Raw genomic sequence first — 16367 nt, 5'->3', positions numbered from 1 at the left:
ATATTTTCTAATGGAAGAGTTTACATCATGTTGCCATTTCATTTTCCAGGCTAGACAAGATATTAATGTAGGAAATCACTAATTGAGTGGTGAATAACTCTTTCACTATTGTCAATGTAGTGCTTGAAGTATTAGATTTTTATATTATATGGCAGAAGAGTGGAATGGCACTCTAGGTCCAGTACCTGACATAAAATTGTTAAACCTTGATGGAAAATGTCCTGATTCTTACAACTTTATTTTAGCTACCTTTATTGTAATAGAGAATTTGGAAAAAAAAATATAGCCACTATTTAGCTACAATATTTTGCATTATGCTACCGGGCAGCCGGCAGAAAATCGCCACAAATTAATGAAAAGTCCTCTGTCTGTGATATTCTGCTATTGCTGATGATGTGCAAGCAAAGATTTAACCAAAAGAAATATGTAAAATGGGCTAAAAGGGACGAGATGGCTCAGAGACTGGCAATGGGATAAGGAACATTCCACTTCCATGTTGTTGGTTCAAATTGATAATGTGAACAAATCATTATCTGGCCATTCCATTTCCTATGAAAAATGAATTAAAGCTCTCAGTTAACTTTCTAAGATGTGTGTCTGAATCGTGGAAGCTTTGATACCCATTCAGGAAGACTCAGCATAGAAGGCAGAAGTATAGTGTATTTGTAGACTGATCTAGACTTTCCACCCTAACAGACATCCTTCCAGGTCACTATGGGAAGACATGTGCGCTCTCTGCCTATATAGTACCAGTTCTGCAATTCTGTGACTGACAGAGGAGAGGGCTTCATTCTTGAGAGCTGTCAGGTTGGCATGTTCTCTCTGTTAGCCCTAAATTTACTTTAAATAAATGTAGGGAGGTAAATGGAAGAAATGCTAAATGGTAATCAACAATATTTGCTGGTCAACATTTTATTTCAAAATTTGAACAGGCTGTTTAAACCGATGGAGCATATAAATCAACAGTAACCTATATGAAGAAATTGAGCCTCCCTTTAAGTTTATTTAATGGTTTGTCATAATTTCCTCTGTTGTGGTAACAAATGAGCAGCAGTAACAGCAGTCTGCGTCCATAAGCAAACTGATACCTGTTACGGTTTTCTGGCATAAGGGATTATCCAAAAGAGCAACATTTCGGCCCTGAGCCTGCCGGCATTCCAGCAGGTGCTTCACCTTGATGTGAGCTGTCTAATGGGAGGGTTCATGTGCTTTAAAGTAAAACACTTGGTCACCTATTTGTAAGCGTGAAGTCTTCTGCTACACCAATGCCTCAACATTTATCCTCTCACAGCATCTCTTCCATTGACAGGTGTTCTCAAAAGACCTATGGTGGAGAAAACTAGAAGAAATTATTCTCCCCCAAGTGCTAAAAAATTATTTATTTAATTGATGATTTCACTGTGCCCGAGGTTGATGCTTATGGTACTGTCCAGCCTCAGGTACTAATCACACAACATCGTGACAGGTAATTGATACATTTTTGTAAAAGTTGTCAGTGTTATCAGTATTTATTTGAAGAGTAACTATTACAGCAAGTAATTCAGATCCTGTTTTTAAATCAGAAGGGCCTGATCTTTGAACCAATGTGCTGCCTGTGTGCAGCTGAGCATTTGGGATCTCCATGAAAGCACTATGGGAGAAGGAATATGACCACTAATGGAAGCACAAGGACTTTCGGTGACCCTCTCCCCACCCACCCCCTAATCCAAATCTGGGAAAGGCCAAGAACTGTGTGTATGGCAGCGTAGATGTACCATAGGCATGATATAAGGGAAACCTCTAGAACCATCCTTCCTGCCTGGAGAGGGCTGTGGGAAAGCTAATGAAAACTTAGGCTGCATTGTGGATACCTTGCTGCTGATATCCCTGTTGTGTTCCTACTTCATGTGATCTGGAGTGCAGGGTTATGAAGGCAACTGACTCCTTCATATGAGAGGTGGTAGATCTATGAGTAGAGAGGAAGTTCTGTGGGAAATCTGGTGGGGATTATTTCCCTCTACTTCACAGAAATGTTTTATAAAAGACTAGTGAAATCCTCTCTCAGACCAGGTTTGTACTCAGCGTCAACCCAGGAGTTCGTGCAACACTGCTGTGATCGCTAGGTTTAGTTTGGATGGTTGCGTTTCTAAAGGCTGTGCACTATTTCTGAGAAGGGTCTGTATAACAGGAGCTTAAGGGTGTGAGCCCATAAAGAAACACAGACTTGGAGGGAAGCTGCATTATGTAAGATAGAGATGAATCCTTATTTCCCCAAGGATTCTATATTTGATTCAGTTCATTTTGTCTTTTGGGACTAAGCAATCTCTTTTTTAAAAAAGAGCTATTGAAAGTAAAAGGAAGACCCCAAATAACTTCTCTCATTAATGCTCCTGGACAATAAGAATACATAAGTGTTATTGTATAGTGTTTACTAACATGAATGATCATTCACAGAGCTTATGCAGAATGCTTTGTAGGAAATTAAACTACAGAACTTCTGTTTTATATCTACACTAGGCAACTATCACCAGCCGCCAGCATAGTCCAGAAAGTGCTGTATTATAACTAGCATAACAAGACACATGGGCTGTGTCTAGACTGGCCAGTTTTTCCGAAAAATCAGCCGCTTTTCTGGAAAAACTTGCCAGCTATCTACACTGTCCGCTTGAATTTCCGCAAAAGCACTGATTTCCTACTGTAAGAAATCAGTGCTTCTTGTGGAAATACTATTCTGCTCCATTCAGGCAAAAGTCCCTTTTGCGCAAAGCTTTTGCACAAAAGGGCCAATTTAGTCAGCTCCGATTTATTTTCCGCAAAAAAGCCCCGATTGCGAAAATGGCAATCGGGGCTTTTTTGTGGAAAAGTGCGTCTAGATTGGCATGGACACTTTTCCGCAAAAAGTGCTTTTGTGGAAAAGCGTCCGTGCCAATCTAGATGCTCTGTTCCGAAAATGCTTTTAACGGAAAACCATGCCAATCTAGACGCAGCCATGATGTACAGTGTATCCTGCCCAATCAGATAATTAGTAAGGCCCTGTCTACAATATAGATAAGATCGAAGCAGCCACAGTTGATCTTCCAGGGTTCGAATTAGTGGGTCTAGTAAAGACATGGTAATTCGAACTGAGAAGGGCACTCTGGTCGATGCTGGTAGTCCTGCTTCTATGAGGAGTAAGGGAAGTCGAAGCGGGAGGTGCTCCATTCGACTTCCCACAGTGTGGTTGGCACCAAAGTTCATATTAAGATACTTTGAGTTAAGCTATGCAATTAAAGTAGCTGAAGTTGCATGTCTTAATTGAACTTATCCCCTAATGTAGACCAGAGCTAAATATCATTCGTCTGAGAACTCTATTTCTATGTAGTTAAAATAAAAGACTAAATACAGGGCAGTACTTCACTGATCATAACATGATAGTGTTCACTGTGGCAATACAGAATATTTTAAGGAGATATTTACATACCAGAAAACATCAAGTTTACAACTTTTGATGAGAAAGAATGGTCTGCCATAAGGATGAGCACATTGTAAAATTCTCTGATAAGTTCTGAACCCAAGAACATTCTCCTTAAGGCAATGTACTAATCCCAGCTGTACTGTGGTTTCTTGTGAGTTCACATGTTTGTCTGTCACTTACTGTTGCCCTCAGATTCTGGCTTTGTCATCTACTATTCCAGATCCATATAAAGACATTTGAGGCTGGATTGAAGCCATGCTTGTTTTTATGTTGGATTCTAGCATCTTCCAGCCATTTCTACCATTTTGTTCTGTGTACCAAAAACATATATGGGAAGAGTCTGTTTTTGACATTCAGTATGTATAGATAATCACATTTAATAATAAGCAGCCATCACATTAAAGTCAACTCAAAGGTTTGATTTGTCCATTTTGAAGGCACACAACACGTGGGGTGGGTACAATGGGACAATGTGACAATTCTGTTCCATCCTTCTGTTGCTGCGTAAATATGCAGCAAAGCAACTAGCAATATTTTCCTGGAAAATGTGTCTCCCACCAATCTGATTGGCAAACATGAAACATTTTCCTCACTCATGTCATTTGCTATGTAGATGGACTGTATGCACACCTAAACCTAATAATTTATGAATCTATGGCAACAGATATCTCATTCTATGTTTTGAGTCAGGGATTTCACATACTCTACCATCTTTGGCAGAAATTCCATTGGGAAGTTTATTGATACTTTTCACTTCTAGAGTAACTTTCATCCTAGGATCTCAAAGCATTTCATAAAAACATGGCAAAACAGTCAAGAAAGATTTCTCAGTCCTTAATCAAAACTACTTGACGACAGTTTGATTTTTGTCTGAACAAGGATTCAGGATGAAGCTGGACAGAATAAACCACACAACATCCTTGTGAACTGGGCAAATATCAGACCTAGTTTAAGGTAAATGAGGATCCAAAGAAGCAAAATAAATTGCATAAGGTCATAGTACGGCAGTGGCATACTTCCACTTAGCTCTAGGACAGAACCACAAAATCCCATGTTCTAAGTTCTGCATGCTATTCCCTTTTGAAAGGACAGCTACAGAAGTGTGATTCCTTGCGGAAAAGGATATCTGTTCTCCACTGTAAAAGAAAATGTTGGAATTAACAGGTAAAACCTATGAAGATCTCTCCCCTATCAGTGGACAATGTACCATGGCTATTTTGCAAGCACTGAGAGTAGAAGAGATGTGTGACACAGCTGGGTACAATCCTAACACATGAGCTTCTGTGCTCTCCTTGCCTTGCAACATTGGGTGTCTTAAGTTACAAAGCCGTACAGAGCACTCATTCCTTTGTTTAGGACAGACCTATTTGCTAGCTTCTGTTTGGATAGGGTGGTAGGGTTTGGAACATGTGCTAATAACATCAAATAGGGAAATCTTATACCTTTACATATAATGTTGCCACACACATTGTATCAGGATGATGACCAGCAAGTTATGAGTTTTCAAATGATACATTACAAGACATGTCTTGTATAAAATTTACTACAGTAGAGTGCAGGGTGTGAACCCGGGGGTAGATTCTGTCACAATATATCAGCTCACATTCTGTGCACCGATACTTCTGATTTCCACTAAAACCCAGGGGTTAATTGTTGCTTGCTCACGCTTCCCTGCCTGGAGTTGGGATGTTTAACACTGTTGTAGCTCTTGATTTGGAGTGATTGACAACTGTTTCCCCCTCCCCCTCCTCTTGATGGTTATTTTAAATCTGCCAATATAATTTGGTGAGAGGAGGCCAACTTTAGAGCCTGTCAACTTTGACAGTGTCCCTTGAAAGATTCCAAAAGCTAGAAATGGTGTGTAAGGGAGTTTTAACAAAGGAGGGTTTTTCAGTTCTTTTTTAACACAGGGCTACATAATCAGCCTTTCTTGTAGCAGCATTCAGTGTGAAGATCTGTCAATAGAAACCTCAAACTGTGAATATACAATTGAACTTTATTGTCCCTTTGTTATTTTGTAACTACATAGGTATGACAGACAAACTGATTTTAAAAGGAATTCACAATTGTCAGTATGTCAAATGCCTGAATCTTACTGCTGGAAGTTTTCAGTTATCAGTGTCTTCAGGCAGGTGCTAAAAGTGCCACATTTCATTAAAATGTGTTCCCTTTCAGTAAGTAAATGTTTTTAATCTGAGCTATTTTAATTTGAGAGTGAAAGGCTTTAACTTTTTATTAGACACTTGCCAAGCAGTCATGTAGAACTAGCTCCTGTGCCGCACAAGTGTGGATTGACAAACCTAAGTACCAGATAAAAGGTGATGAGCGAACTGGGGAGCACAGGGAAACCTAATCCGGCTACGATGAAAGTAGCTTCCAAGTTATCCCCGTCTAGTGGCAGAAACAAGGCCATAGGGATAAGTGTTTGATTAGCATGATGAGCCTCATGTTTAAGACATGCTCAGCACAAGCTCTGCTCTTTTGACCTCACAGAGAACGAGAGAGAGAACTTCTAAGGGATCTGCTACACTAGAGAGTTTATAGTGGCACAGTTGCAACAGTGCAGCTGTCCTGCTGCTAGATCTCTAATGAACCTGCTCAATACCGATTTCCTGCTGGCTTAGCTATTCCAGCCCTTGTGAGTGCAAGAAGCCATGTTGGCTGGAGCACATCCACACCAGGGCCCAATGACAGAGGGGGGAAAGGGGAAAATTGCCTTGCAGTGATGCTGTCGTCATCCAGCCCCCTGGACATCTTTGAATTGCCACTGGAGCACTACAACACGTGGCTCTGAGAGCTGAGGGGGTTCCCGCCCCTTCTGTCCTCAGCCCTGCCCCTTCCAACATGCGGAGCTAACCCACTCGCCCCCCACACACACCTTATCCTGGCCCCCTTGGGGCAACTTATGTTGCTCCGGGAAGGTGGTTTATTCACACCCTCCTAGTGACTTAAGTTATGCTAACAGAAGCTGCAGTGTAGACACAGCCAAACTTACCTGTGCTTAGTATGGAAAACTGTTTGTTTGCTTTGCCTGACTCGGGGCTTTATACTACTGCCCAGCACGGTAGTGTCTGGCACCTTCCACGTAAAACCAAGAGCAACAGTGAAGTCCCTAGTAAACTTCATGAAGTCTCTGGCACTTTTCCTTTTTCAGGGTAAAACCTCTGCTTGGAACAAAGTTTATATTTTTAAGACTGGCAATTTTTTTGGTACATTGGTTGTTTGTGGTTAATTTCAGGATTGTATATTGGTTTGGGTTTTTTTGGTTGATTGGGCTGTAATGGGTCAAAGAGGACATCACATTTGTGAATATTTTTCCTAGCAGCTACGTCTACATTGCGCTCTCTTGCACAAGAACATATGCAAATGAGGCACAGCGATGAATATAGCTGCGCCTCATTTGCATACTTAATGAGCCTCCATTTTTGCACAAGGGGTTTTTGTGCAAGAAAGAGCAGTCTACACTGCTTCTTGTGCAAAAACCTCCTCTTGTGCAAGAGCCATTCTGCCGCTTATTTTCAGGCAGAACAGCTCTTGCGCAAGAGGGTGTTTTGGCACAAGAAGGACCAGTATAGACTGCTCCTTCTTGCACAAAAGCCCCGGGTGCAAAATGGTGGCTCATTAAGTATGTAAATGAGGCACAGCGATATTTATTGCCGCACCTCATTTGCATATGTTCTTGCGCAAGAGAACGCAATGTAAACATAGCCTATATAGAAGTGTTTCTTAAAATGTATTTAATGGTACAGAGGTGTGCTGTTAGGCTGTCAGAGGTATGTCGTGGAGAACAAGAGAGTTCAAAATGACTTTTTTTTTTTTGCTCAACTAAAAATGTATGGTGTCCCTCATAAAAAAAATTGTTTGGTGTTCCTCAGACTTAAAGTTTAAGAAACACTGCTATATAGAGAAAAGATCTTTTTCTGTCCCCGGTAGTTAGCCTTGGAGACGGGCCTGGCTTCCACATGCACTTATGTCAGAGCATAAATATTGATTCTCACCAGGCAGGGACTTGCAAGTTGAAAGCCTTGAGGCCTAATTTTCAAAGTAGAGTGCAACTAGTATGTTTGGAAAAATGTATAGGTAACAGAGTCTTATCTGAATAGTTGTCGGGTCCTGCTGCCGCCTCAATTTCTCCTCCTTTGGGTTCTCAAGAATTTCTCCAGATTCTTGGGCAAGTCAAGTAACATCCACTTTTTGGAGTCTGATTTTTTTTAAACTACATTATAGTTCTGATGTCACCTTAAATCAAAATTAATGTTTCCTCCACTCCTCATTTCCTCAGCTCCTGACTGGACTGAGCCATTTTTTCCTCAAAAGTCCCAGTCCCCTATCTGTGGTTTCTTCAAACCTATGTTCTGAAGGCTTTTCTGCTCCTGCCTCTCACTGAACATCGCTCCAGCCAGGATTCTGAATCCCCTCTGGATCCGCAGCATCCCTCTATCTTTCTCCTTCTCATTGATCAAACATGCTCCCTTCTACAGGGAATCTTTCCCCAGGGCTGCTACCGGGTAATGCTGCTTACCTGATCACACTGTCACATAAACAAATCCATCACAAGTGTATGGATAGCAAAATACAGGTGGAGCAGAGGTCAGTTCAGCTCCCTAAAAGGGCGAGTCTATCCTCTGCCAGTGTATTTGTGTGTGCCAGCAATTGTATGAGTCAGCAGATTTTGAAATTTCACACCTACCCACCCACTGGCTCATGGTATTACTAAAATTACAAACTCAAATTGCTATTTGATGTGCATATAGATTGGATAATTGACATGCAGAAAGGGACATGGGTGCCCCATTAAATAATTTGCACATGCAAATGGTTGTTTCCATACAGATGTTTGTGGGCTGATTTACTGTGCGCGCTCTCGCTCTCTTTTTTTTAATCTTGGTATTTAAAATGGGATTGCAACCTGCAAAGTGACTCTAAATAACACCACTCAGCTCTAGAGTTATTCTCTCTCTCTCTCTCTGATTGTTCTAAGTCATGCTCTTCTAACTTTCGCTGGTTGCCAGCAGCATCAGGATTATAGGGGTCTAAAGATATCATCCCACCTGTAGGAAGGAGAAATGGGGATGGCTAGATTAATTTTACATCATCCATGGCTGTCTTTGCACCTGGAAGATCTTACAATTGAGAGTTTCAGGCTGTCTTCTGCCAGCTGAGTGACATAAAGCAACTTTGCTGAACTTAAGAGGTGAGTCCTTATTTTTGATGGTAGGATTTAAAGCCTTCGACTCTCTTCTTATACTTCTCAATACCTAGCTGAGTACTATGAATTTTACTTAACAGGGTTTACCTTGTGCTATGTGATATTCCCAGCAGAGGCAGAAATTTCACTACAATAGTCCCAATACATGTTATGCTTAGAGGTGCATGGGACTTTGCAAGGGGGTTGGAGGGAACCTACCCAGAGTTACCTTCATGGCAGTTGTAAGGTTCAGATGTTTTCTGTTTCTTATTTGAGCTTGTCAAGTTTTGTTTTGAAAACAAATAAATAGTAGAGAAATATTGACTCCCAAATCCTTTTCCTGGTTCTCCTTGCTAAGAAGTATCAGTCTGAGTCCCAGAAATGTGTGCCATAGTATACATTCAGATATATCTGAAAAACCTTGCTACACGTTCTTATTTTTTCCTATTGTGGCTATTGGATACTTGTTTTAAAAAATTATGATTATATTAGTAAGAGTGATTAGTGTATCTTTATAATAAAATAAATAATCAATAGACTGTACTTATTAAAAATTACAGCCATTCTTTCCTGGCACTACACTATTGTGCTAGGATGTTATCTGCATTCTATTGGCAATTTTTGATGGCATTCAGACACCAAACTTTCCCAACTCTATATGCATTCACTAAATAAACCTAGATTAGCAGGCATAAATCAGAGCTAGTGCAGTGCAAAGGACTGCCCTGCCCTAAGGTCAGGCTCATTTGATAGATTAAATACTAACTTGGTAGTAATTATGATATCCATAGAGTGAGATAGGGAGTGAATAAGATATTTAACAGCATGTGCATTGGTTGTGAAAATCTTTTCAACTCTTGCTTTCATCCTCAAGGCTGATTTAAAGTATTGGTTTATTTTTAAAGAAATAACAATTCTTTTCTCCACTCACTTTTTTCCCTTTTCATTCAGAAACTTTTTTCTCTCTCTGTCCAATTCCCAAGTAGAGATGTTCTAGCTAGCATCTACAGCAAATCATAAATCTCCATTTCCAGCACTGGGGCTTCAAGTTACAGTGCATTGAAATTTGTCTGAGCACACACAAGCTGCACTTTGTCTGCATCAGAAACCAGCCCAGAATTTCCTGCCCGCCACTATTAGATTCCATTATGCTTTTAATTTAAGAGGTACTTCCAACCTGTACATATTCCATGCAAAACAGCTTCCTTTGCCATGTTTAGGATTAGACCAATCACCCCTTTTCTTCTCCATGCAGTGTAAATGTGTATATGATTTATGCTACACTTTAGCCTCTAGTCAAAATGAGCTGCGAACAGTCCTCATAACTACATACACATAATTCCTGTTAATGCCAAAAGGAGTTGATAATCTCCAAAATATTTTGCAATAGATTCCCTTATGTTAACATATAAGCCAGAGATTTTGCAAAATAGTTGAGCATCCTGAGCCCCTGAACATGCCCATCAGCTGAAGGATCTGTAGGATGCAGGAGCTCCATCCTGGGAGGTAAAGAGCTACACTCCCACACCAGACAGGGAAAGGGGTTTAAATGTACCAGTAAAATAGCATTATCCACATTCCACACACTGCTGCAGCTGATTAAACCAGGACTGAAACTCTTTATGTACCATAGAGTAGTAATCTTTTAGTTTTTCAATTGTAATGCATCCCAGTGCTTGATTAATTATGGATATACCTTTCTTCATGGAATCAGAAGTTTGTGATTAAAAGTCTAATAGAAGATATATAGGTATATGTAATACATCCAGCTTTTCTCCAGCCATGAAAATGATCGTCTGTTGAAAAAAGGTTCAGACCTCCTCTAAGCTGAATTCAGGACACTAGTGGCTAAATGGCTCTCTGCTGGAGCCTGACATCTACCAGATGTAAAATCTTCTGCTCTTCCTCTGGATTGAGATTGCCATCTTTTTTAAGGAACATAAACCAACACCCCCCAAACTGCAAATTCCCCTTCTTGTGGGGTGCTGTACTCAGGGCTGGAGCACTTCCTTCAGAACAGACTGCCTCTGGGGATTAGCTTTGCCAGTCCAACACTTTTCTGTCATTACTCACTCCCTCAGGACTCAATTACTCCTGCTTCATGTTTGTCCCTCCTGCAAGGTCACTGCAGTCTTCTATTTGCAGGGCATTAAAGTCTCTCAGAATACAGGCAGTTTTTCCTCTCCCTGCCCATTAATAGCACCGCTGTCCAGTTGCTGGTAGGGGAACCCAGGCCCACCCTCTACAGAGCCCAGCAGAGGTGGATTAGAGTTTCTGGGGCCCTGGGCCAAGCACACAGGGGCCCCTCCCCACACCCTCCACTGCAGTCCCTCCTGTCATTCCCTGGTGCTTCTGCTGGGGAAACGGAATTGGAACACGTCGGCTTGCCTTGCCTTGTCTCGCCTGGTGAGGTTGAGGCACAGGGGCTTTCCCTGCTCCCCAGCAGAAGCACCAGTGGGGCAGAACTGGGCAACTGGATCAAAAGGTCTCCAAAGAAGGAAAAGATTCCTACAAAACTCCCCTAATGTCTAAACATGCCCAGACAGGTTCCTGATTACTCCACACCACAGGTGTAGAATTCTGGGCTTAAACAAGTGAGCTGGAATTAACATGTCCCTGAATGAGACTGTTAGGGTCAGGCATGATCACAAGAGATACCTGTTTCACAAGACTCAAGACTATGGGTACGTCTAGACTACCGCGTTTTGTCGACGGAAGTTTTGTCGACAGATACTGTCGACAAAACTTCCGTCGACAAAGAGCGTCCAGACACATTGAGTTCTGTCGACAAAGCAAGCTGCTTTGTCAACAGAACTCTTGTAGTCTGGACGCAATGTTACAGGCAATAACACCTTCTGTCGACAGAGTTCTGTCGACAGAAGGTGTTATGTCTCGTAAAATGAGGTATACCAGCGTCGACAAAACTGCTGAGTTCTGTTGACGTTATGTCGACAGAACTCAGCGGTAGTGTAGACGCTGGTATAGTTTTGTCGACAAAAGTCCACTTTTGTCGACAAAACTAGGTAGTCTAGACACACCCTTAGTCTGATGTGTCAGGGTAACACCATGATGCCCCAAGTTAATGCATTGTGTGCATTAGTGCTGTGTCTGACACAAGTTCAGCTGCTAAAGCCTAGAGATTGAGTCATAACACAGAAGGTAAGTAAAAATTGAAGGTAAAATCACGGCTCAGCTGAAGTTAGTAGGAGGTTTGCCTTTGACTTTGTGGGAGCAGGATTTCACCCTCATATACTGTTAACTAAAGGTGACCAGTCAGGGAAAATGGAGGACTGGAAAGTGTTAGACAGTAAGAAGTACCATGTAGGTTCCAGTCAAACTGTACAGCAAATTGAAATAAAATCTAAGCAAGATAGTAAGGGACTAAAGTCACTTATTTGTAACATCAGTAGTAATGGTGCTGAAGTCCTTCATGTGTGTTACTGGGTCAGTTAGGATTATGCCAGAGTGTGTTACGAGGTGATAGTGGGAGGACAAACAAAAGAGAACCTAGAAAATGGAATTTTAAGCAGATACACTGTAGTCCTGGTAAAATATAGTGAGGTTGAATTGAAGAGAGGAAGGAAAACACGTTAGAGACAAATAAAACAGGAAACATTATCTCAACAAAAATGAAATAACAAATTAGAGATGGGGAGAAAAAGGCATCACTGTACCTGAAGCAATCACAACAATCTCATTATATAACTTCTGCTGCTCTGACAAGTCATTAATTGTCTATTGAACACATATAATTGTATCTAACTGTATGGAGCATTTTAGTTACTAATCAGGACTGGATAGTCTAATGTTCATAAAAAGCTAAATGTGGAAATGAAAATTGAAAATATTTTTGCGTTTCCAGTGTGTGTGTAAATTCCTAATGACTTGGTTCGTTTATGGCTTCCGTAGCTCATTCTAAAACTAGTCCCATGTACTTATGGAGGAAAAGTATAGCAGACATTTTAACAAACTTCTTATTGATATCGTAAAAGATATTTTGAAGTATGATTTTAGTGAAATGGTCTGGTTGTGTTAAATCATTTTCCCCTGAACAAGTGTCAGGGCAAAATTGTTACACAATTGTCATTAACTGGCACACTTGTTGGTAGGCTCACACAGAAGACAAAGTCTGAATTACCATGAAAACGAAACTTCTGGAAGGAATCCCTCCAGATTGCGGCTGTGGCTTGTTGGCAGGGAATGATGGGGAAATGTAAATTGCTACTGTGCATGCTGTATCTGTTTTGTGGGTAGAGGATTTCAGCCTCCAAAGATGTCAATTCAGCAGCTTTTGCGAGCACTAAGAATTCATTCAAAACACTAAAATTAGGAGAGAAAAATGTGATAAAGGGTTAATGTGCTGTGTGACTGCTTGTTTATATCTCTATATTGTTACCATCAGGGTGTTGATGAGCACGTATTTATCCATAAGCCACTAATTTACTGCCACTTTGCCCATGGCTTTGGAGAACCTTGTTACTTTCCAGTATCTGATTGGGAGAAGCTGACCAGAATTTTAACAGATTCATTAGAGCACTACAATGAGCTTCATGCTGCAATGAATCTTGTTCTTTTTGAAGATGCTATACAGCACATGTAAGTTTCCTTACTTGCAGTTGGTATAATGTGTGCGCTAACAAAGATAATCACTGAAGTGCAAATTCATTTAAAGGTGACCTGCAAGGGTATTAAAAATAACCTCACATCTTTAGAGCGGTGTGCCGAGTGCCCCAAGTGACCAGGCTAAGCCAGGCATTTAGCACTGTTTTAATACAAAATGTAACAATTTTTACTTTTAAAGGTTCCAGGAAACATTCACCCGCTGTGAATTGTTGGCTTCCTCTTAGTGTGACCCACCCAGCCGAGGCAGACTGCATCTTGACCCATTATGATATTTTAAGTTTAATTATTACTATATTATAATTATTTAAAACATTTTACATTGAAATAAAATAAAAAAGGCTATTTAAAAACACTTTAGAAATCTGCACAATACTATAGAATGGGGGCTTAATTAACTCCCTCAGGCTCACTCCAGTAGTAAGTGGGGAATCTGTGGTAAATATGACATCTCCAGTTTAGTCTGGTCATCTACAGCAGAAGTTATTGCTCCCTGTTTAGACTTTGCAAAGGCTACAAGAGGAGGAAGGGAACTAAAGTAAGATTTAAAGTAACATTTTTAAAATGTTAAATCCCTCCGAAAGAAGCTTTTCTGGGGCATCCATTGCATGGTTTGTAAGATGATTGTGTATTAATAAAAGTATTGTATTAACACACAATTATTAATATTAAATAATACATTAATAATTCAATTATTTTGCTGTTTGTTCACTTTTTGTATTCCATTCAGCTTAAATGGTAAAACTATACTGGTCAGTTTTGCTTTGTATATTATGTTTCACCTTCTGGTTTTCATACATTTCTAGAATGTCAGAGGGTTTGAACTCACAACATTATAAGTGAAATTTAAGTCCTATGCCCTAGACCTTTCTCCCACTTTTTCACTGAAATATAAAATACGAAAATATTTCTGTTGGCTGGTTTTGGAATCCCTTCCCTCCATGTTCGCAAAGCCTAAAATGGGGTCTGTATCCCTTTGCACAGTAAAAAGGCCTCTCAAAGGTATATGAATTGTGAACAATTATGTTTCTTTTTGAGGAATGTCATTAGATTCACCTTGACACCAAACTAGGAATACAAGTCAATGATTGAGGACCCCCAAGGAATGTAAAAATCCTTCCACTGGGACCCAGAGCAGAAAGCATATTACCTCTTCATCTTGTTTGGATTTTGTTCATCAAGAAAAATGTATTTAATTACTATGACAGGAAGCAGTGCGTGTAGAGGCTGAACTGAGCCTGAGACCAGATGTCACGTAGTCTGAGAGAGCATGAGAAACTTATAAACTGTTAATAGAGTAGAACCTCATCAATTATGGTAACTAAAAGAACCTTCTATTTTACTTGAGTGGGAATGTAATTAAGCCATTCGATAAAGGCTTTATCCTTTTACTGCTATACATAGTGGCTACATCTACACTGGCGGCTTCTTGCGCAAGAACAGCTGTTACTGCACAAAATCTTGCTGGGTGTCTACACTTCATACGTGTTCTTGCACAAGTAAATTTACAGTCTAGGTTCGGAAAACAGGGCTTCTTCTGGAAGAGTTATTCCTCTCCCCACAAGGAATAAGCCCTCTTGCGCAAGAGCTCCTGAGCAAGAAAGCAGTGTAGACAGGCAACATGAATTTCTTGCACAAGAAACTCCTTTGGCTAAAATGGCCATCAGAGCTTTCTTGTGCAAGAGAGCATCCGCACTGCAATGGAAAGCTCTTGCGCAAAAGCACATGCCAGCATAGACGTGCTCTTGTGGAAGTCTTTTTGTGCAAGAACTCTTCCGCAAAACAGTTCTTGCACAAGCTGCCAGTGTAGACATAGCCAGCAGGTTTTGTATCGACATTTTTGTTCAACATGGAAATTACAAGATCCGGGAAATGTGAAATATATAGACCCATTTGTATCTAGTTTACCTGTTTGAATTCAGTCCATGTCAGCAGTGACCAAAAATGACTGCCATCTGCTGGCTGATGGTCTCAGTCCAGTTCTCAGTGTGGTTTTTCTGTCAGATGTTGATGGCTGTTTGGCTGTGTGTGCATGTTCTCCCTGCAGTCAGTCTCAGTTCTGCACAAGTAGCTGGCACAGCAGATCTCAAGCAAACTGCCCAATAAGACAACAAGATTTGGTTTAACAGTGAAGGCTCCCAGCCAGGTTTTTTGTTGACGCAGGATACTAATACTGTACTTCAGACTCTCCCAGATCACTAATGCAAATATGCCCATGACAATGGATTCAGCAAGGTCAGTGGTGGGACTTTCCACCAACCCCTAAGCTGGATAACAGCATTACCTCTGAGATGTCTCTTTATACACCAGTACAAACAAGTTACATATCAGTCCTGACATATCTCAGTGCCACCCCCTGATGTATCTGGGTGCAACAAAGTGATGTATGTAGGGGTCCCCCATTACCTTGTTCATGTAGGTTAAATCAAAACGCCTCTATTCATCATACTGTTATCCTGACCTCATCTTTAGGATGGGTCAGTGTATATCTGTGAGGAATGTGCTGGCATTGAGGTGTTCTGGTACCACCCTTCTAGAATGTGCTTGTGTTAGTGTTCTCTGCCTAGCAATATCAGCCCTATGCTTGCCATATTCTGTGAGCAGGGCCTGCCTCTTGCTCACAATTTAACTTGGCTTTATATCAGCAAAGTTTTCACTATTTTAGCTCACGTTTCAAACCAGGGCTCTGATACAAGGTCCTAGGTTTCAGGCCCTTTTTCTTAATTGCCCAGTAGATAGGTATACACATCCTACAGATTACCACTGGCACTAACTAGTAGTCCCAAGAGAGAAGCCAGAGGCTGACTAGGCATATGAAGAAACAGGAGCGATGAGGAGTCCTGTGGCACCTTATAGACTATGGGTATGTGTACACTACAGCGTTAATTCGAGTTATCTTAATTTGAAATAGTTAATCCGAATTAAGCTAATTCTAATTAACGCGTCTACCCACAAAATGCAGTTTGAATTAGCGTTTTGCTAATTCAAAATACCGCATCCACACTGAGTGGACACTGATTCAGATTTAAGGCTGGCTGGAACCAAGTCGGGTAGGGCATCAGGTCAGGAGTTTCTTTATGTGGCTGTTGCCTGAGGCTAGCTGAGGCTTGTGCTTAAAGGGGACAC

At 40.8% G+C, this 16367-nt stretch overlaps 1 long non-coding RNA gene across 1 annotated transcript; it reads right to left on the bottom strand.

The window, feature by feature from the left end:
- Positions 1–983: 983 nt before the first annotated feature.
- Positions 984–15757, bottom strand: LOC112544707 (uncharacterized). The gene is made up of 4 exons (XR_012905462.2): positions 15648–15757; positions 15150–15336; positions 3614–3743; positions 984–1324 (listed from the first exon to the last, which is right to left on the bottom strand). It is a non-coding gene; the product is annotated as an uncharacterized LOC112544707 (long non-coding RNA).
- Between the last annotated feature and the right edge of the window lie 610 nt (positions 15758–16367).

The sequence above is a fragment of the Pelodiscus sinensis genome, chromosome 7 (genome assembly GCF_052426305.1).
Source record: "Pelodiscus sinensis isolate ZL-2025 chromosome 7, ASM5242630v1, whole genome shotgun sequence".
In the NCBI taxonomy this organism is placed as follows: domain Eukaryota; kingdom Metazoa; phylum Chordata; order Testudines; family Trionychidae; genus Pelodiscus; species Pelodiscus sinensis.
Note: the sequence above shows the minus strand (reverse complement) of the source record. Positions and strands in the feature narration are given on the sequence as shown.